General features: G+C 32.9%; 2 long non-coding RNA genes across 10 annotated transcripts in view; both read left to right on the plus strand.

Annotated features, from left to right (window-relative positions):
• The window catches only part of LOC143242918 (uncharacterized), an 81,154-nt gene that overhangs the window by 19,543 nt on the left and 38,893 nt on the right, over nt 1-22,718 (plus strand). The gene's annotated exons all lie outside the window — the stretch shown is intronic.
• LOC143242919 (uncharacterized) overlaps nt 1,096-22,718 on the plus strand; it is a 35,242-nt gene continuing 13,619 nt past the window's right edge. For 3 of the 9 annotated variants that reach the window (XR_013023452.1, XR_013023455.1, XR_013023456.1), the window contains exons 1-4: nt 10,620-11,263; nt 11,806-11,858; nt 16,767-16,940; nt 19,534-19,602. This is a non-coding gene — a long non-coding RNA (uncharacterized LOC143242919). The other 6 variants (XR_013023453.1, XR_013023454.1, XR_013023460.1 and 3 more) reach the window with 6 other exon arrangements.

Here is a 22,718-nt window from a genome sequence, read left to right on the forward strand (position 1 = left end):
TTATGTAACACTTGTTACAAAGAACAAGAGACACTCTCGTTAATGTAACACTATGTTACAAAGAACAAGAGAAACTCGTGTTTATGTAACATTTGTTACAAAGAACAAGAGACAGTCATGTTAATGTGTGTCACTTGTCACAGAAAGAACAAGAAAGAATTCTTGTTAATATAACACTTATTCCTTGTTTGTTACAGTCCAATCGTTGGAGATCTCCTGTTAGATATTATAATTTATCTTGGAGAAGTCTCTGATTTATTATGTTATGTGTGTTACAGATTATGATTTCAAAAATATCCTGGACATTTTAATTTAGAACTTAAATAAATATTAATATGTATCAAATTTATGATACTTGCCAACAAGACATACACACAATTTTCTTTGTTTACACAAATATACATTTATATACAAAAAAACAATACAATTTAAAATAATGATGATTACAAATAGTGAATACAAATAATTATTTGTATACGAAAATTTTACAAACTCACAAACAATATTCAGTCTTCTATGTGGTCTGGAACTGAATATTTTATTGACAGCCTAACTCTGCTTTATATGTAAATATCAAATACATATAAATATATACACAGGTATAGATAATACATACCCTTTGTTTTATGGTTTTAAACTTTTGATTATCAGACAAGTCACTGCAGAGTCTTTGAGTAAACGCTGTACTTTTCTCATGTGAAGAAATAGAACCTATGACAGACACTTGAACTTCCTGAAAATAACAACAAACAAAACAGCCATAATTGTAGTTAGGTCATCTGTAAAGAAACTTAATATATTACCTAAAATGAAAAGAGAAAAGTGCAAATTTCAATGTAAAAAAAGAGACTTGGAAATAATAGCCAGTTATGAAGTTGTATAAACGATCTTGAGTTACACTTACAATTAAGATTTAATTAATCAATCAGTATAAATAGTTATTTACAACTTTCAACTGATTAGATCTGATTTCCATACAGTACTTAATAATAAGATCTTTATCAGAGTCTAATTTAGGCTAATGCAGTGAGTTATGTGGAATCTTTAATAATATACTATGTGCAAGTAGAGCTGCATTGGTATCAGAAAAATTGGATACAGAAACTTAATAATAGAAAATTCTATGAGATATTTATATAATGAAGTAGTACAGAATCTCTTAGTAACTGAGTTCATGAAAGAAAAAGACTGGGTTCAAAATACCTACAAACAAACAATCCTTATTAATTCACTAACACAAACATTGCGTGTGTATACTTGCCCAAGGAACAATAAACAGTCTCTTCTACAAAAATAAGTATCATCATTTTATTGAGCTTAAACTATCTACCAGACTGTTTAAACTCAATATTTCTCACTTTACAGGCAACATCAGATTCATCAAGAGGCCCATTACACCATGAGCAGAATAGGTGTAAGCTCAATACAATGGTAAGGAGAAAGATAACTTAAACAACATCAAATTACATACACACATACACACACACACAGAACAAATTATAAATTCAAAAACATACTATGTCAAATACTGATTGAGGTGTTTAAGACTGTTAAGGGAAATTATAAACGTAACAGTTGTCTTTAATTAAGACAACTTTATTTTTTTCTAACAGGGTAGCTGACCCCTCAAAGGATTGCTTTCAGATGTAGTACATGCAGTTAATCTGAGGAAGCTGAAGGGAAGACACATTACATATCTGAATAATAAGGGATGGCTTTGAGTGTTTTGTTATTAGTTTAGGGTTTAGTACAGTGGATAGGACAGTCTCAACATACTGGCATATTCCTTGTTGTTTTTAAATTACATGTATTTATTTGTACACACAATATTTTTCTCTCTCCCCTAATTCAGGCTTGTCTTCAAACTAGTAGATAATTTTAACTTTCAAAAAAATAAAATTCAAAGTTGAACCATGGTTACACAGTGTGTTAAGTTTTTACCATTCTTGTGAACACTTATGACAAAGACAGCACAACCCTTAGACAAAGAACTCGATACAGCATCCTAATTTTAAAAATTCTCCATAAAAAGAATTCAATATCATAATTTTATTAACACGCCTTACAACACAGAAATTTACCACCAAAGTACAGAACAACTATATAAACCCTATAATGAACACTTCAGAAACTTTTAACAAAGAAATGCAATAAAGAAAACCCTTCCATAATGATTATACAAAATAAATTTTAACATAGCAGAAAATACAAATTTCAATCTCAATACAAAAATGATTTAAATAATATACATTTAATGTATAGTTACAATGAAAAATAATGTTTAAGAATAATACATAAAACTGCAAACAATGAAATGCAAAATAACCCTTGAATAACAACTCATGACATAAGAGGAAGCTATTCTTTAGATGAACTAAAGATAGATAAATTAATAACTTCTTTTGCTCTATGACAAATGAAGAACAAATCAGCATTAGATCAAAATTAAGCCTTTATGCATTAAATAAAATTACTTCTAAAAAAATTTAAAAGTATATATAAAATAACACTTAATAATACATACTAAACAAATTAATCTTTTGAAGAAATTCAGTACTAACATAATGATTATAATAAAAAAATGTAGGGACATATGTACTGAAATTGGTATGTTTACATTATAAAACCAAATAAATCAAACCCACTAGCCAGCCACTGCAAATTATTTATACTTTAATCAATTACTCATTCTTAAATACCAAAAAAACAATATATCAGAAGAGAAAAAGCAAATAATAAAAGAGAAAATACCACGATGCTTATATATCACTCAATTAAATATATATATATATACACACATACAGGGAGTGAACAAAAGAAGTTGCCCCTTTTAAAATGTTAATTTTTTATGTCTTTTAATAAATAATAGAAAAATTTGTAAAACTATGTTTTAGAATGTGCTATTTTATCAAATATGATATCAAATCGTAATTTTACATGGCTTTTGTAAATACCTGAACTTTTATGATTTTGTGACATTTTATCATAAGAAGTGATGTGCTCCCTGCTACAGTTTCTTAGATATTCTTATTCCTAGTTGCCTACAATTGTTAAAATTAGGATTTAAGATCATATTTGAACAGATCTCATCAAGTGTGTTCTAAAAACGTATGTTTTAGATATTTTTCTGTTATCTAACAAAAGATATAACAAATTAAAAGGCAACTTTTTTTGTCCACCTCCTGCACATGGGGAAAATTTATACTAACCTAAGCAGCAGAAATGAGGTCTAGCTTTCATCACTCACACTTCATATCCAACATCACACCCTCTATAGTGGCAGTGGATCACCACTTGGCTGCTATGGTGTCTCTTATTATTTCTCTAGCTCAGTCTAAAGTTTGGCTGGCTTAAGCCAGCTCTGTCAGCAGCTGGTAGTGTTACTGCAGTAGATATTTGCAGTTATACATGGTCCAAGTTTTTGTGGATATTTCCTGATGTGCATACTTTAAAAAATTGAACTTGCATCACTGTCAGGACTATGGCAATGAATGTTGATGGTTTCATTTACAAGTCAGCCATCATCTGCAACTGATGCAATCTTCAGAACCTCTTGGTCACTGGCCTCATATTTAACACTGCCAGTAGTCCAGTGATCCCTTTGTTTATCTCTCTGTTGTTATTGATGACACTACTGACAATAAGATCTTCACAGTTTGTTGGCTACTAGCAACAATGATTCCAAAGGTGTTGTATTTGTTATTTGTGGTACTGAGTTCTGGAAGACGTGTTTCTCTGCCACCCAACATTCAGCTGTCCTTTAGGACAACCTCAACTCTCACAGAGCTTCTCTGGCTTAGAGATATAGTGATATTTTGCACAGACCAATGCACGTACACTACTTGTAGCTCATTGTTTATAGACACATTATGATAAGACACTTAGGGAGAGGGTTCTTGATACTGAAGGGCCTACCATTCATCTTTCTTGATAACAATGTTTTGGAAGCTGACTGCCATGTCTGCACCACTGGTACAAAGGTGGTGCTTAGCTAATCATTAGTGGATTCTGCCACTCTGTCCAATAAGGTGTAAGGCTCTTAGGTCTGCTTGGTCCCCAGACTTCAGAATCAGTTAGGTCTCGTAATCTGAGGGTCGCGGGTTTGCATCCGAGTCCCGCTAAACATGCTCGCTTATTCAGCCGTGGGGGCGTTATAATGGGACGGTCAATCCCACTTTTCGTTGGTAAAAGAGTAGCCCAAGAGTTAGAGGTGGGTGGTGATGACTAGCTGCCTTCCCTCTAGTCTTACACTGCTAAGTTAGGGACGGCTAGCACAGATAGCCCTCGAGTAGCTTTGTGCGAAATTCCAAAACAAACAAAAAACAAAGCTTTTGTAGTCTGAATCCATCGCCTCACAGAGAAGAGAGAAAAGTCGAGACTAAAGTGGCCGAGACTTGATGAAATTTACTACTTGAATAACTTGATTCATAACAGACTGCAAATCTTTCAGTAAAGATTTGGAGGGAAGCACCTCTCTGTGAATCATGCAGTGAACAATCCTAATGTTTGGATTTTGTTGGCGCACCAGAATGACGAATCCTTTTTTTTACCTTACATTGAAGAACAGCCATCGGTGAAAACGCTGACACAGTTATTCCAATGTAATTTGAAGAGCAAAATGTTTTCATTCACCAACTCGAAAATGTCTTGGCCTTTCCTGTACTTTTTAAATCTTTGCAAAATTAGTATTCGTTTACCATTTTCCATCTTTTATGAATCGAACAAAAGTCAGAACTTGAGATTTTCCACTAACGTCAGAAGATTCATCAACTTCAAGAGACCAGAGCAGAGACAATTCATCTTCAGGTGCTTCCAAGTGTTCGCAAACTTGATCCTTCAAATCCAACGATAAGTCTTCAATTCTGAGTGAAATTGTGTCACTGGACAGTGGAACTTACTTAACCTTTTTGGCAGCATCCGTTCCAAGCATAGTTTCAACAATGATTGCTAATGCTGGCACAATGACTGATTTGGCCTCCGTATGCGCTTTCTTGCGTTTTGCAAACAACTGAAAAACCTTATAACTTGCAATCAATCCTTTTTCGAACAGCTTCATCTATTTCACAAGCTTCCTTGATCGCTCATGTTGTTGAACCGCGAGATTCTCGAAGTGCAACCCAGTATCACCAGTTCTAGCCAATATTTTTTATGACACAAGTTGAAACACAAGCAATTAACACAGCATTACATCCACCACTATACTGGTACAGATATGTAGATGACACGGTTGCAGGATTCAAATCTACAGAACACATACTTAATTTTTTCAATCACATTAACTCTATACATCCCAACATTAACTTCACATGTGAACAGGAAGAAAGCAATCAAATATCATTTCTTAACCTCAAAATTACAAGAACTGACACACAATTCAAAACAGAAATCCACCGAAAAATCACCCATACTGGACTATACATTCCTTGGGACTCAGCACATGAAACAAAACAAAAACTCAGCATACTAAGAAACCAAATAAACACAGCCATAAAACTATGCTCACCAGATAAAATTAACGATGAATTAGACAAAATAAAACAATACTTCATCAACATCAATAAGTTTCCTCCACAAACCGTAGAAAACATAATACGCACACACCTAGACAAAAAAAGCAAAATCAACCACCAACTAAAGTAAATACAGCTCACGAATCAAAAAACCACGAAACCATATACTGCTGTATACCATATATTCCTGACATCAGCAAACAAATAACCAACATTTGGCAAAATTAGTAACAAAATATGACATTCCAGTTAATACCAAATTTATTCAAAACCAGGCACAAAACTGAGGTCTATACTATGTAAAACTACACTGACAAACACAACACCAACATTATTTATAAAATACAATGTGATAACTGCCACGACTTCTATATTGGAGAAACAAGTAGAAAAATGGAAACCAGATTCAAAGAACATAAAAAGTCACCTTCACACGTTTTCGAACACTGCAAGTCAAATAAACACAACATAACCATAGAAAACACTCAAATACTAAATAAAGAAACAAACATAAACAAACGCAAAATTAAAGAAGCCTTACTTATACAACAACTTAAACCCAAAATAAACCAATATAAAGGAACGCCTTTATACCTATATTAATATAATAAAATAAATAAAATTATATATTCAAACATCTAATACCGCCCTCTACATTTCGACACACAGTTACACAACCCCCTTTCAAACATGTGGTCAGCTTCCGGTCAGTTACCTCTTTCTTTGTGAACCTGACGATGACCGAAGAAGGTCGAAACGTTGTTCGCTCTTCTATGTAAAATATTTTCTCAACCCAAACGAGCCGTTTTTGCATATAAATCTTTTGGTCTATCCTTCACAGCTGAATGTTTTGTTTCCAAGTGTCTCTTCACTTTGCTAGGAACAAGCGCCTCGTTCGATAAAGCTGCATTGAGAGTAGGCAGAATGGTAATTGAGAATGTTCCGATTCCAAAGCGATAAAACCGTATTCGATGTATTTGTTTTTGTACTTTCGTTTGATTCCTTGCTTTTGATTCAACACATTCTCCTTTGCAGCACCAGACTAAATTTTTTTTTTTCATGGATAAATGATAAGCTAATTCATACACGATAAGCACGAAGTTCTGCAGTTGGTATAAAATTCCTACCTACAGAGTAGTAGCTGTAACTCACCGCATAATGAGAACTTGTTCCAGAAAGCAGTTTGATTGTTTGATGCATCATTTATGACGTACGAAGCGCTTTTTATGCATAATAAAAATTCACTGTTAATTCATACCATTATAGTTAAAGGAAAAATGTGTTGGTTAAACATAGTAGCCTACTTTTTTCAAATTAATATAAATCAAACATAATAATGTGAATCATACATACTTACATTACAATTTTGATGGAACCTTTGTAGTCCATTTCTTTAGCTTTTTCTAATCACATTAGCCATCTTAAGCCTAATGTTTGGAAGAGCGTAAACTTAAAACTCAATAAATCACTAAATTAAAAACACAAAACTAAATAAAAGTTCTGGATTTTCAAAAACGTAAAAAGGATGGTAAAGCTTTTGATATTACCAAGAGTTTTCTGAATTTCTCGAATTTATGTTGTTATAGATAACTAAGAGTACATACGTTTAAATGATTCTTCCACAACGGTTAAAAACGTTCTATTTTGCTAAGCAATCGCAATTCAATATCTCAGAATAGAACAATGTGATGTAACCAATCAAATTCAGCTAGGAACAAGCGACACTTTACAAAAACGAAAAGAAAAATGAATATACTTTCTAAAATTAACAAATGTTTAAGTAATCCACTTTTTAACACATTTTTCATAACTCTTGCAACCATTTTATTTTTTATTAATTTTTCCAAAATTAATTCAAATAAAAAGTAGTTACGTTATATGCAATAAAACCTAAATGACAAGTTTGTTGTTGTTGTTGTTTTGAATTAAGCACAAAGCTACACAATAGGTTATCTAGGCTCAGCCCACCACGGCTATTGAGAGCCGAATTTTAGCGTTGTAAGTCCACAAACATTCCGCTGAGCCACTGGGTAGCAAATGACAAGTAATTAGAAAAATGAATCAATAATGGCATGTTTAATTATTTTAGGCCCGGCATGGCCAAATGCGTTAAGGCGTGCGACTCGTAATCCAAGGATCGCGGGTTCGCATCCCCATCGCGCCAAACATGCTCGCCCTTTCAGCCGTAGAGGCGTTATAATGTTACTTTCAATCCCACTATTTGTTGGTAAAAGAGTAGCCCAAGAATTGGCGGTGGGTGGTGATGACTAGTTGTCTTCCCTCTAGTCTTACAGTGCTTAATTAGGGACGGCTAATTCGTGAAATCAAAGTATTTTGATGGCTAAAAATTATTATACCAAGATATTGAGTCTTACATTTACTAAAGAAGAACAAAGCAATTCTATAAAGATATAAGACGAAACCCCAATTTTCAATTTCTTTTTTAAAAAAAACATCGATGCAAAAAAATAGTAATAATGGACACTTCATAAAAAAAGATATAATGTCAAACAAACAAATACATTAAAATTTTAGAAATAAATAACTTCACTTTTGTCATCCTGCAATTATTATGTGAAATACATAAGCAAATACCTAATTGGATTACCGAAACGATTCACTAAGAAACACATCGACATATATACTATAATCATACCAAATCCAGATATTCATTAAGAAACACATCAACATAATTATACGAAATCCAGGTATTCATTAGGAAACACATCAACATAATTATACCAAATCCAGGTATTCATTAAGAAACACATCAACATAATTATACCAAATCCAGGTATTCATTAAGAAACACATCAACATATGTATACCAAATCCAGGTATTCACTAAGAAACACATTGACGTGAACACCGTAACTATACCAAATCCAGGTATTTACTAAGAAACACATTGACCTCTATATTATAATCATACCATATCCAGGTATTCTGTAAGAAACACATCGACATCAATACTATAATCATACCAAATCCATCCACATATTTACTATAATAGTACCATATCCAGGTATTCACTGAGAAACACATTAACATAAATACTATAATCATACCAAACACATCGACATATATACTATAATCATACCAAATCCAGGTATTCACTTAGAAAAATATCGACATAAATACTATAATCATACCAAACACATCGACATATATACTATAATCATACCAAATCCAGGTATTCACTAAGAAACACATCGACATATATACTATAATCATACCAAATCCAGGTATTCACTAAGAAACACATCGACATAAATACTATAATCATACCAAACACACCGACATTTATACTATAATCATACCAAATCCATCCACATATTTACTATAATCATACCATATCCAGGTATTAACTGAGAAACACATCGACATATATACTATAATCATACCAAATCCAGGTATTCACAAAGAAACACATCGACATATATACTATAATCATACCAAATCCAGGTATTCACAAAGAAACACATCGACATATATACTATAATCATACCAAATCCATCCACATATTTACTATAATCATACCATATCCAGGTATTAACTGAGAAACACATCGACATATATACTATAATCATACCAAATCCATCCACATATTTACTATAATCATACCATATCCAGGTATTCACTGAGAAACACATTAACATAAATACTATAATCATACCAAACACATCGACATATATACTACAATCGTACCAAATCCAGGTATTCACTAGAAAAATATCGACATAAATACTATAATCATACCAAACACATCGACATATATACTATAATCATACCAAATCCAGGTATTCACTAAGAAACACATCGACATAAATACTATAATCATACCAAACACACCGACATTTATACTATAATCATACCAAATCCATCCACATATTTACTATAATCATACCATATCCAGGTATTAACTGAGAAACACATCGACATATATACTATAATCATACCAAATCCAGGTATTCACAAAGAAACACATCGACATATATACTATAATCATTCCAAATCCATCCACATATTTACTATAATCATACCATATCCAGGTATTAACTGAGAAACACATCGACATATATACTATAATCATACCAAATCCAGGTATTCACAAAGAAACACATCGACATATATACTATAATCATACCAAATCCATCCACATATTTACTATAATCATACCATATCCAGGTATTAACTGAGAAACACATCGACATATATACTATAATCATACCTATAAATTCAGGTATTCATAAAGAAACACATCGACATATATACTATAATCATACCAAATCCATCCACATATTTACTATAATCATACCAAATCCAGGTATTCACTAAGAAATACATCGACATAAATACTATAATCATAGCAAATCCATCGACATATTAACTATAATCATACCATATCCATGTATTCACTGAGAAACACATCGACATAAATACTATAATAATAGCAAATCCATCGACATATTAACTATAATCATACCAAATCCAGGCATTCACTAAGAAACACATCGACATATATACTATAATTATACAAAATCCAAGTATTCAAATCAATATTTGTTTTTGTTTCGCTTGAGGCTATTTGAGGGCTATCTGCGCTTGTCGTCCCTAATTTAGTAATGTAAGAGTAGGTGGAAGACAGCTGATCATCAGTACCTACCGCTAATTTCCTGCGTTACTCTTTTAACAACGAATAGTGGGATTGACCGTTACGTTAAAACGCACCCACTTCTAAAAGAGCGAGCATGTTTGGTGCGACCAGGATTTTAACCCGCGACCCTTGGATTACAAGTCGAGTGCTTGAACCACATGGCCATGCCGGGCGAAAGTAATGAGAAGTACTTGTAGTTACTAAGGGTAATCTGAAACAAGTAACGTTGAGATGCTTGTTTCATATGGAGGATTATCACACAAAAATATATTATTCCTGGTAGGATTTTTCTTTACTAATTAAAATACTTTTTATTAGTGTTTTAAATAGAAAGTTCTACCGTTCATGATTTTTGGCTTAAAAAGATTACACGTTCGCCAGTGACGTAGCTAGGGAAGGGGGGGGGTCAAGGGTGTACATCTGTCCCCGGGCGCAGCGTCGGGGTGGGGCGCCAAATTGATGTTACATAATTAGGAATGAATTTCAGAATGAAATGTTTTCCCCTCTTAACCAAGTAATGTCCAGTGTCCCATATATGAGAGTTGCAACGTCATGTGTTGCCACAATTTGGTTGTGATTTGGTCACGTTATACCATAACGCTGTTATGAAATCGTCAAAATGCAGTCACTTCATAGCGAATAATCAACGTTGTTATGTAACATTGTGTGAACGTTGTGAAATGAACATTATATGCTGTAAATCAGTAATCAGAACGCACATTACACGAGTACTTCACCGAACAAAGTCGGTAAATTGTCTATTACTTGATCCAGTTTTGCAATGCTACCATGACCTCAGCGCCTTGTCCTTCGGGAGTAACCGAACGGCTATAACAGATAATTGACCCCCGCAAGTCTGACCAATGTTTCATGACCAATGCTGTCAGTGAACAAAGGTCATGGAGTGACATTATTCACTGGACTAAGAATGTAACTTGAAATTCTTGATATGAGTATGCTCTCTTTGTACACACTCCCATTAAATGATCAAGAAAAAAGATGTTTAACATTACAGATATTAATTTTGAGGTAAAGAGGACTGGAAGGTTAAACACGAACCATCTAGTGGAAGAAGACTATTGTATTGTTTGAAATGGTAAGTGAGTTTTCCAGTGATGAATATTAGTAGTCTGTTCTCTTTATTATACTTTTAAAATTAAACAATAAGTTATTCTCTTGTAAACACTCTTAAACTCCTATATTTTGTTTGTTTTAATTGATTTTTTTTACCTAGTGTTTTCCTAGCATCATTACAATATGTACCTGATTTGCATGTTTGTTTGTTTTTTATCTTTATCATTTAATACTGAAACTTATGTTAGTGAACTTTCTATTTGTCTTTCCTACAAGAAAACATCTCTTAAATAGCAACTTCTATAACTTTTACGAAATAAAAATTCATTCAATGTTTTTAGGTAAAAATAAAATATCTACTATTTCTAAACTACTTAGTTCAGAGACGTCTCAAGAAATGTTTCTAGGAACAGAGGGTTAAAGTTAAGAGCAATGAATCTGCCATTACAGACAAGTGCTTACAATCAGACTTGATCATTATAATATGTAAGACTCATTTAAGTCATACTGTAGATTTGCAGCTATATATACTCTATAATAATAAATGTTGGTTTGTTCTTTTAGGTTCTTAACCCTGCAGGAGAATTTCGTCCAACATAAAACAGCTGCTTATATAGGTACAGTAATCTGAAATTACATAAAGCACATTATTTCAATGGCATTTACTGTGTATGTATGGTAAGAACAATACATCTCTGTGGTAACCTGCTGTTGATATTACCAGCAAGTGGCAACAAGTTAATCCCAATGACATTATGTCAGGATTTACAGAATGTCATCAAGACTGCATAGATTTCTTTGAAAACCTGACTGATAATTTCCATGTTTTATATCCAAGAAGCTGCTGTGGTAGTGACATTTTCCAATATTAAGCTACAAGGTAGGTATCTAGAGGTTTTAAGTAAAGCTGCTGATAAACCTAGGAATTTTATTGGAACTCATAATCAAGTATTCTTTATAAACATATTAAAGGAGAATCAGGATTAATTTAATGCATCACTTCTTAGCTTGCACCCTAAGCAAATATAATTATTGTCAGAAAACAACAAAATTATAAACCCTGTCATTTTGAAACTCCTTCAAAGGTAATGAGCACATTGTTTTTTGTAACTTACAAGAGGGTAAAAATTGTAAATAATGGAAAAGTAATTAAAAGTTTTAATGACATTACGAAACCTAAAAATGATCAAATGTTTATACACTAATATTTTAGTATTATTAAAAGGATAAACAAGTTCTTGCTTTTCTGACCCTGATGTTATGCACAAGAAACACTTTTATAGGGGTATAAAAACTGTTAATGCTGAGTTCCTTTAAATTTTTTCACGAGTAAAAATTACTGAAGACAACGATTGTATGAAAAGTTAACAAATGTTTGAAAATATCTAGATATTATTACTTTTGACTAGAATTTTCATGATACCAAAACACTGGATTAACATCTCAACAGGACAAAATCAAATACTATGATTACATAATGCACTAAACTCATACCTCACTAAAAAACAAAATATACAACATGATCACTTCTGTTATGTTTTACCAGATAGGGATGATAATTAACACCTAAAGGCTATAATTACCTAATAAAGCAATGTAGTTAAACCCCACTATTTAATAAAGCATGTATCACAACCACTCAAAAAACATAGCTGATTATGACCAGAAAAAAAATACATACCAGTACTGTTTGTACACTAAGTCCTGTCTAATGTGATAAAACATTGTACTGTAGCCAGCTGTGTTTTAATGTACAGAAAACCCACACAATGGCTCTCTATGGAGAGCATACGTCAGCTTCCACTTGATAAATCCACTACCACTGCTACATAGCCCATGAACACATTAGCAAATTTTTTATATGTACGGAATTTTTTCATCGTCTTGTGACTCCTAAAAATAACCCTCAAAGTTGATGATGAAAACATAATGATATGAGCTGTCTCAGATATATATTTTTTCAGCTTTACGAGATTCTAGATTGACCAAATGTTATTATTTTACATGAATAATAAATGTAAAAAGGTTCAATCATAAAGGAGAGATATTCTAATAAAATATAATAACTTTTAAATAGTTGTGTGAAAAAAAATAGAGAAAAATTACAAATAAACTTTAAGAATATAATATAACAAGTTAGAAAGTTAAAATCTCCCTCTGAATGCATTAATTAATTTAAAAACTACATGTACTTTGGACTTCAAAGGTTTATTACATGCATTAATGATCTAATGATTTCATTCATATATAATTTCAGTCAGACAATACGGTAAGTGGATGGTAGATAATATTCTAGACATATCAGACAGAATGTGTTTGTTTTGTTATAGCAAAGCAACAACGGGCTATCTGCTGTGTCCACCAAGGGGAATCAAAACCCTGACTTTAGCATTATAAATTCAAACAGTAACCTCTTTCCTACTAGGGAACAGACAATGAACACTTGTATAACAGTTGTTATGGAGTGAATACCTTTTCTAAGTTAACATTCACAAACTTCATATTATAAAAACTGTTATAATAACAAACTACTTACATCAATAGTATTCCAACCACTACTGTAGTTGTTGTATGCCAGTGAGCCTTATAAGCTATTAAATACAATGGTAGCCCACATCAAAATCTTATATCAATGTTAAAATAGCCTTCTTGTTTTCAAGTTATAAATTTCTCTAAAAAAACGATTCCTAATTCTTTTAGCTTTTTTCACCTCAATCAAATACATTAGACTACTGAAGGTTTTTCAATGTGTGTAAATAATCATACTTAAATAATTTTAAACCTTTACACCACTATTATTTTCTAATGGTATTCAAAACATATAGTCTTCAAAAAAAGAAACGCAAAAGGCAGAATATAAGACATATTGTTAACAAGTTTATTCCGGGTAGTTCTGTGTGACATGTGTGAAACTTTGCACAGTCACTGCTGAACATCCAAAGTCTGCAAAGGCGAAGTCCACGCTCACTAGTTGAAGTTTAACGTCACTCAACGTCAATAACGAGTATGCCCCCCGTGAGCATCAAAAACTGTTTGGAATCTCCTGCCCATGGAAGCGATGAGATGACAAATCACATCCTGTGGAATGGCTGACCACTCAGCCTGCAAAGCTGCTGCAAGCTGAGGTAGAGTCTGCGATTGAGGTTGTCGCCGTCGCAGACGTCGGTCCAACTCGTCCCAAAGATGTTCGATGGGGCTTAAATGTGGTGATCTGGAGGGCCAGGGAAGAACGTTGATGTTGTGGTGTCTCAAGAAGACAGTCGTGAGTCGGGATGTGTGAGGACGGGCGTTGTCATGTTGAAAAACGTCATTGAAGTTCACCATGATGGGTTGCACATGGGGTTTTAGAATCTCGTCGACGTATCGTTGAGCCGTAAGATTCCCTCGAATGTGCAAAAGGACTGTTGAAGCAGTAGACGTCGCAGTGGTGGTCCTATCCCGAAGGTGACGTAACCGGATGTAGTGATCCTGTGCGGGCGTGGTCACACGAGGTCTGCCAGATCGTGGACGGTCACGAGTTGATCCATGTTGTTGGTGACGATTCCATAGCCTTTTGATGGTGCTATATTAATATAATAAAATAAATAAATTATATATTCAAACATCTAATACCGCCCTCTACATTCCGACACTCAGGTAGCTTTCGGTCAGTTACCTCTTTCTTTGTGAACCTGACGATGACCGAAGAAGGTCGAAACGTTCGCTCTTCTATGTAAAATATTTTCTCAACCCAAACGAGCCGTTTTTGCAGATCTCTCAAACAAATTTATTGGATACGCATGCGTTTTGGCGAAAATCCGATGTTTTCCTCCGTTTTCAAAGTGCACAACTTTTATTGTCATTTTGGTCTGACAATCAGTGCCTTAACACGTGTAACATCACATACTCTGAGCTTGTAACGTTATTACATATATTTCTCTTTAAAATAACAAAAATATCCCTTTTGCCTTTCTTTTTTTAAAGAGTATATTTATATATGGTGCCTTTGTTGTTAATATTTGCAATAATTTTATCAAGATACAAATAATAGTTGATACTATGGAATAAGAACCAGAATTTTATTTGATTAAGTAAGTGGTTCAAAAGTTGTATGAAGTTTAAAGTTAGGCAATTGAAAACAGATGTTTCATTTCAAAGAGAATAACTGATATTTACCAGTAAGACAGGAGCATTATGCAGTGAAAACAATATTTTATTGTTAAAAAGGCTCCATTACCTACAAAGATTCATTAGAAATCCATCATCATATCATATTATTTACAATAGGAAAATAATTAAATGTTCAAAAAATACCTTTCAAAATTATGTGAGAGTGTAGATGTTATCTTGTGTAATCATAGATAACTCAAATGATAAAAATATTACACTTAAAATATTTTTAAAATTATTTTATAAACTGCTATAGTTTATGACTGTATATATACATATATGAAGTATAGTCAGTATATACGTATTTTTTATCAAATTAGCACTAAAATGGTGAAAATGTTTTTATATTACATTTCTATAAAATGTGCAAATATTTGAAATTTACGTAATAACATTTTATTGTGAAAATTATTTGTATTTTATCCAAAAAATCACAAGCATAAGCAAAATAAGTAACTGAACAATTTAAAAATGTTTTCATCTTCAGTAATATTAGACCCTTTGGCTCCCTGTTAATGGCCAGTGATCCCACAAGAATATATATGTATGTGTATGAAATTTCCAAGAATGCTTCAAATGAATGTCCTAAATGAGTTGTATTATATGCCACAACAGCAGTTTCTTTGGTACTATATTATCAATCAAAGACAAAAGCTTTAAGAATTAATATTTTTCACTTAATCTGCTAAGTGTATTACGTCTATTATTAATACTCTTAGGTAACATTTGAGGACTTAACTGACACCTAATAAAATTCAATTTAGATGTTAGAAAATTGCTCATACTGACGTCCAAGCCCCTAATGGCACAGCGGTATGTCTGCAGACTCACACCACTAAAATCTGGGTTTCGATGCCCCTGGTGGACAGAGCACAGATAGCCCATTGTGCAGCTTTGTGCTTAATTCTAAACAAACAAACTGATGTCCAACAAATATTCGAAATTTTGAGTAACTTACAAGTTATTGTGTCACAAAATATTGTGAACTCAGATAATAAATGAGCCATTTATCCCAGTCTCATACACACTTTGAAGAACTTTAAATTGTATTTGCAATAATTAACTTACAACTACCTCTTCTACTAGTTTTGAGTTTGATCAGCATCCGACATTGAATTTTAGCTTTACACATTTCGTGGGTGTGAGCGCTAGTTCTAAAACTAATGCAATATCAAAAATTACAGATTAAAATCATATTAATTACTTATCTTAGAATATGGAGACAACTATTGTGATATCAATCAAGTCTTATTTCTCACCTTTTAACCTAATAATACTATTGATATTACAAAATGTTCTGTTCCACTAACAATGATAAGAATATAAACATACGTATGCTTTCTTATTTTCTTCATATGACGAGAACTTTCTTGCAGATTCGGTTGTACTCTTTGTTCGAAACTGTAGAGGTCGCTTGATAACACATACAGATAGCTAACTGCTCAGAAGACTGACAATTTTTACAATTTTATTTTAGTGAAGTGATGTCTCCAAAGAAAAACCAAACGAACCAGGAAAGAAAGCTGATCAGAAGAATGAAATATATCAATGTAAAACAATTTTAAATTTTATTGTTGTATACATAGGCACTGAAATACTGAATTATGTAAATTGTAACCAGTGCAATATTTGTACGTTGAAGTAATATATTGTACCTTGAATTTACCGTAGCGGCTAAGCCTAATTCCAGTCTGTGAGTGTTAATACAAAAATGAGTTAGTTACATAATAATTGTTCATGCTAATTATAAGTAGTATCTGCAGTATTATTACAAATGTTATGTTCAATGTAATTAGATTTGGACAACATTTTAAAATGAAATTATTAGTATATAACTCATAAGTCGGGACAACATAAATTGTAAATTTACGATTTTTAAACTTTAAAAGGCAATGGTGAAATAAGTGCATGTCTTATCACTTTGAATTGTGGCTCTATCGTAATCAGGAAAAAAGGCTTTTCCAGCAGCTGGTAAATCATGAAGAGTACTTAATAGGACAAGTACTTTTCCTTTTAACTTAATTGCTTTAGTGACTCTTTATGTGAAAGTTTTAAACTATGAAAAACTATTTTTTATAATATTAAATAGTTAAAACAAATTCAGATACAAGACCAAAAACAACATGGGTAGATAATTGTACTTTGCTGTCAATCTGGATATTTTGTTTATTGGCTGATGACTTTACCAAAACCTCATTGGCCAAAATACAAACAACTGTTACACAGTTTGTGAAAACTGGATCTCCAGCTGGCTACAAAACATATATCAACATGCTACAACATTCAGTGATTAAGTGTACTGATCCTATATTGATAAAGTAACATTAATACAGGAAAAGAAGAAAGTGGCTTGTAAGTTCAAAGTGACAGTGTAGATGCAATGGTTCAGACTTGGAGGTCAAAATGGCACAAAAAGCAGGTGTGAAAGAGCTGCAAGGTAAATTAAAAGTATGAAGAAAGAGAAAAGGAAGCACTGATTCATCTATTCCACTGGAGAGTGATGAAGATGAAATGCCTAGCAGTACTTCTGAGGATCCCATAGAGTTTGTGACACTGAATGAATGATGCAGATAATCCAAGAATTGAAGTGTAAAAGCAAGACATTGTTGTGGTGTTTCAACATGGCACAGGAGCAATGCCGATTCAATTTGGTATTGAATCCACAACAACATTAAACTTTCCAAATCAAGAAGCTCTATGAAAAGCATCAAGTTTCAGTGCTCTTAAAAAGAGCAGTTGATTGCTTGCATTCTGCATGGCAGGATTAAGGATTCTTTGCACTACATTACTTCCAAGAGATCGAGATGATCTTATGAACATGACTGGAAATACAATTAAATCTGACGATACAAAATTTTTCTCATATGCCAATAATATGCAACAAATTTTGCCAGAGAAAGTTTGTCTCACTTTGACTATCTGATTTAGATTTATATTGCTCAGCGTAAGGCCAGATCAAAAAATAACTTATTGTTGCAAGATTCATGGTTAAATTTCAAAATGTCTTACTCAGAATGAAATACAATTGTATACCTATGAGAATTGATTACATCAGTTTGTTTCATGCAAAGTATTCAATTAATTTTATGAAAATAATCAACTTGTGTGTCCAATTATTGCTATCTTCAATATTCAGTAATCAAAAATTAATCTTTTTAGAGGCAGTTCACATCTTGCACAGAAAGCTGTCTTCTTTATGTCTGCCTTAGAAATTTCCATGCTACTTGTGAAGTTCTGCTGATTGTGTGAGTAACTAATTTCCTCACACAGGTCATGTAGTAATGATGGATTATCGTCATGTTGACTAATTGTTTTTTCAATTACATTGTGATGCTTCTTGTTTGGTGATATTGTTTTGTCTGGTGCACATGAGATGGTGTGTAAGGCAAAGATGAGACTGTTTCTTGTTTCTGTTTTTTAATAGTGTTCTTTGGCTAGTGTATGAAATCTGTTTTTGAAATAACCAAATACTTTGTTGAGGTCAGAAAATGACTGATTTGGGGTATATTCAGTGGTGATGCACACCACACACACACACACACACACATCCTAAATAGATCAGATGTATTTAAGTTGGGTCTGGTAAAGGCAAATTCTGGGTGTTATTTGTCTCATTTTACTACTTTAATATCATGCTGAAAAGGTGTGGTCAGTTCTTATAAACTTCATGAGAAGACAGTGCATTAGCATTCAAAATATTAGTCCAACCAGGTATCCAAGGCTACCTTAACTTTTACCAGTGTTTGAAACTGCAAAATTTTGTGATGGCCTTTTAACATGTCTTTAATGCTTTGTAATTTCATAATTATCATCAACATTGTCTGCAGGAAAGTAGGAAGAAAAACAGTATGAAAGGCTTTGTAAAATAATACTTCCATATAGTTATCTTGAAAGTATTGCATTAAAGTCAAATTCATAAAGTGTAGTTTTATCTTAACAGCTGTCACATTTTCTTTATTTTTAATGAACATATATTAGATAATATGTTTTGAATATTTTAAAACTCTAATTATCTTTGTAATGCATAATTTGTTTACTTAATCAATGAAATAGTAAGCCATGTTTATTAAAGTTATTGATACAAAGGTTCAAACAAATTGTTGGTAGTAGAAGAGTAATCACACTCTACTCACATTACCTCAGGTAGATCAACAAGTAGGAAGGAATTTGTGGACCTGAACTTGACATTCAAATCTGTAATAACACAGAAAGGTAAATACTACTCTTTATATTATGAAATAGGTTTTTTCTATCACCTTTCCTTGCTTGTGGAGAATGAAGTTAATGTTAGATAACACTGCACAACAAAGTTTTACTTCTTAAACATTGTTGGGTGTTTCTTATAGATTTTTGGCTGCAAATCACGAAAATCACGTCCACATTTGCTCATTACGTACAGTTTCATTGAAATCTTCAGTTTTGCTACAATGGGAAAACAATATCAGGGCAACTGGAATCCATCAATGCTTGCTGACTACTGTTGGACACTGCAACGTGATGCACAGGACATTGAATACAAACAAAAATCAGGAGCAAAACACTTTTAATTATGTTGAACTTAATAGCGTATTAGAAACATAAACGCAATTAAATAAGTTATTGCCAGTAAACAGTTAACTGTCTATTTCTCAAAGTTTCTACGTTATGAAGCAAAACCAAAACTATATTTGTGCATACCCACCAGATACCTGTCACAATCAGCAAAACCTTTTCAGGAAGCAAAACATTTAAAAAAAATTGTTGTGCAGTATAATTTGTGTATGGAGTATAAAGGTTTATTATTTTATTTTTACCTAATACAAATGCTAGATTAGACAAGCTTTCTCATAAGTTATTTCTATGTAATTTGATAGAGAGTGTGAGCAAGAAATTCTGAAATTTGTATATTCCCATTGTTGTATGACTTTCAACATAACAAGTACATGATATGTATGTCAGGACAAATGGTTATACCAAAATAAAACTGAAAACAATGTTTTGACCTTCTTAGGTCATCTTCAGATTAACAAAGAAGGGGATTGCAACAGTTGTTCTGAAATACATTTTTACTTCAAGTTGGTTTCTTGTCATCACGAAATACATGATATATTGTTAATCACTTAACCTCTCCCTACATGTTGATATGGCATGTTTTTGTAAACATATAAATACAAAAATTTTGATTTTTTTTCCCCATTATTGCTTTTGCTTGTTTTGAAGTGGTGTAAAATGAGCAGGAGAATATGTCAATGTGAGGTTTAATAGTACTAAAAAACATAGGATTTTATAGTTAACTGAAGACTTAAGAATTACTACATAAGTGTTATTAATACAGATAATCTTTGGATACGTCAATGATCTGGCTGTCTAAGTAGGTCATAAAGGTTTTTAAGATTTTATTTCTTAGAAATAGCAAATAACATAAGTTGAATCTTTCAAACTGAGTTATTAAAGAAAAAGTTAAAATACTTTCCAGAATTATTATGGTTTTTATACCTTATGTATTATAAAGAAACTGAAATACATCATGATGTATTCTACCATATTAATATTGCTCTTGACATGTAGTCTTAAATGTGTTTAAAGATGGAACCTCTTTGCTTTCTACTTTTAGAGATACATTTCCCTGACATTGAAATCCTTACATAAGTTAGGAATTTTTTAGCATTAGTCATATATAAAATAATTTCTAAAGTGTGGAACATCAGGTTTACAATTTCACCCATTTAAAGTTCAAAATATTTATTTTTCATTATTTTTTTAAGGTATGGAACTAAAATTGTACTAATGTACAACTTGTAATTATAAATATTTATTCTTTATCAGTGAGAGTTAAATATTTGCTTTTGGAGTGGTTGAAAAGAAATAGTTTTATTGCATCTGAGTTCTGCAATTATAACACTTAGACATAAATCAGGTAGATAATTGTGATTAACTAACAATAATTGGCTTTATAAGTACAATGAAATTGTTTACATAGCTAAAACTCATTCCAAACAAAAAGCATAAACTATTATATTACTGTAACTTTAATGAATGTTATTTTTATACATTTTAAAAATGTATGTTTGTACATTTTATCTGTTTTATAACTTTAAAATTAAAACAACTTATGTAACAAGTGTGTGGTGCAAGTATTGTGTACATATTAACTGAAAGCATGAATTCTTATACTGTACATAGCTATCTTTAATATTAAATTAGTTTTCATAATTTTTGTGTGTTTTTCAACAGTTAAGTCACTGATATTCTTAAGGTGAAAAAAACAAGAGATAAAAGTCTACTTTATGGAAATCATCCCCTCGGTGTAGATTCCTGTACGTGGTGAGGGAACCTCCCAGGGAAGGTTCTGTTCTGTCTGGTTACCTTCTCTTGGATGTAAACATCCACGTGTTTGCCGTGCATGGTGACCCGTGAAGGGGAGGAGAGGATCCTGGTGGTTGAGGGGTCCAACCCTAACACACCACTTTAGCCTTGAATTCCTGTCAGCGGGCAGCCTTTGGGTGGCCCCCCTTGGGTCAATCGGCTGGTTCACTTGGGCTAGAGTCAACAAAGTACCAGTGTTGGTAGTTCTCAACAGGTGTTGTGGACATTGCGCCTGATGCTGGTGTTTGGGTATAGTGCTCATGAAACTCTGGCATTGCTGCATTGTCCTTGCATGACTTTGTAGTGCATCCCCTCGTAGGGCTCCATGGTGGGTGGGGTCAGTGGGTACCAAAATTTTTCTTTTTTCCTATGGATCCTCCTTCGAAAAATTTAAATAAAATAGTGAGAAAACAGTCAATAGGTAAGCGACCACGTCTTGAAGACTTTGAGCAGCTATCTTCTACATCTGTAACACATGAACCTCATTTTCTTATATTACATTTTCTTTCAGAAAAAACCTTTAGGGCAATTATCCCCATTTTTAATTCAGAAGGGACTAGAGGGTCTTGCTGGCTCTCCAAAGTCAGTAAAGAAGCTTCGATCTGGAGACATATTGGTTGAAACATCCACATCCCACCACAGTGAACTCCTCTTGAATTCAACGGCAATTGGAGATATACCTATTGAGGTTACACCCCATACTACCTTGAATTCATCAGGAGGAGTTATTGTTGAGGATATGAAGAATGTCCCCGAGTCAGAGATTCTTGCTGGGCTCTCCGCTCAAGGAGTTTCTGCAGTGAGGTGCATCTCCACTTGCAAAGATGGAGTTACACTGCCAACAGATACCCTTGTTTTGACATTTACATCATCACGTGCACCTGCCATCATCAAGGCAGGTTATCTAATTTGCAGGGTAAGGTCATTCATTTCAAACCCTCTCCCATGTTTCCAGTGTCAGAGGTTCGGCCACTCAAAGACAT

The sequence above is a fragment of the Tachypleus tridentatus genome, unplaced genomic scaffold (assembly GCF_004210375.1).
Source record: "Tachypleus tridentatus isolate NWPU-2018 unplaced genomic scaffold, ASM421037v1 Hic_cluster_2, whole genome shotgun sequence".
NCBI classification, from domain to species: domain Eukaryota; kingdom Metazoa; phylum Arthropoda; class Merostomata; order Xiphosura; family Limulidae; genus Tachypleus; species Tachypleus tridentatus.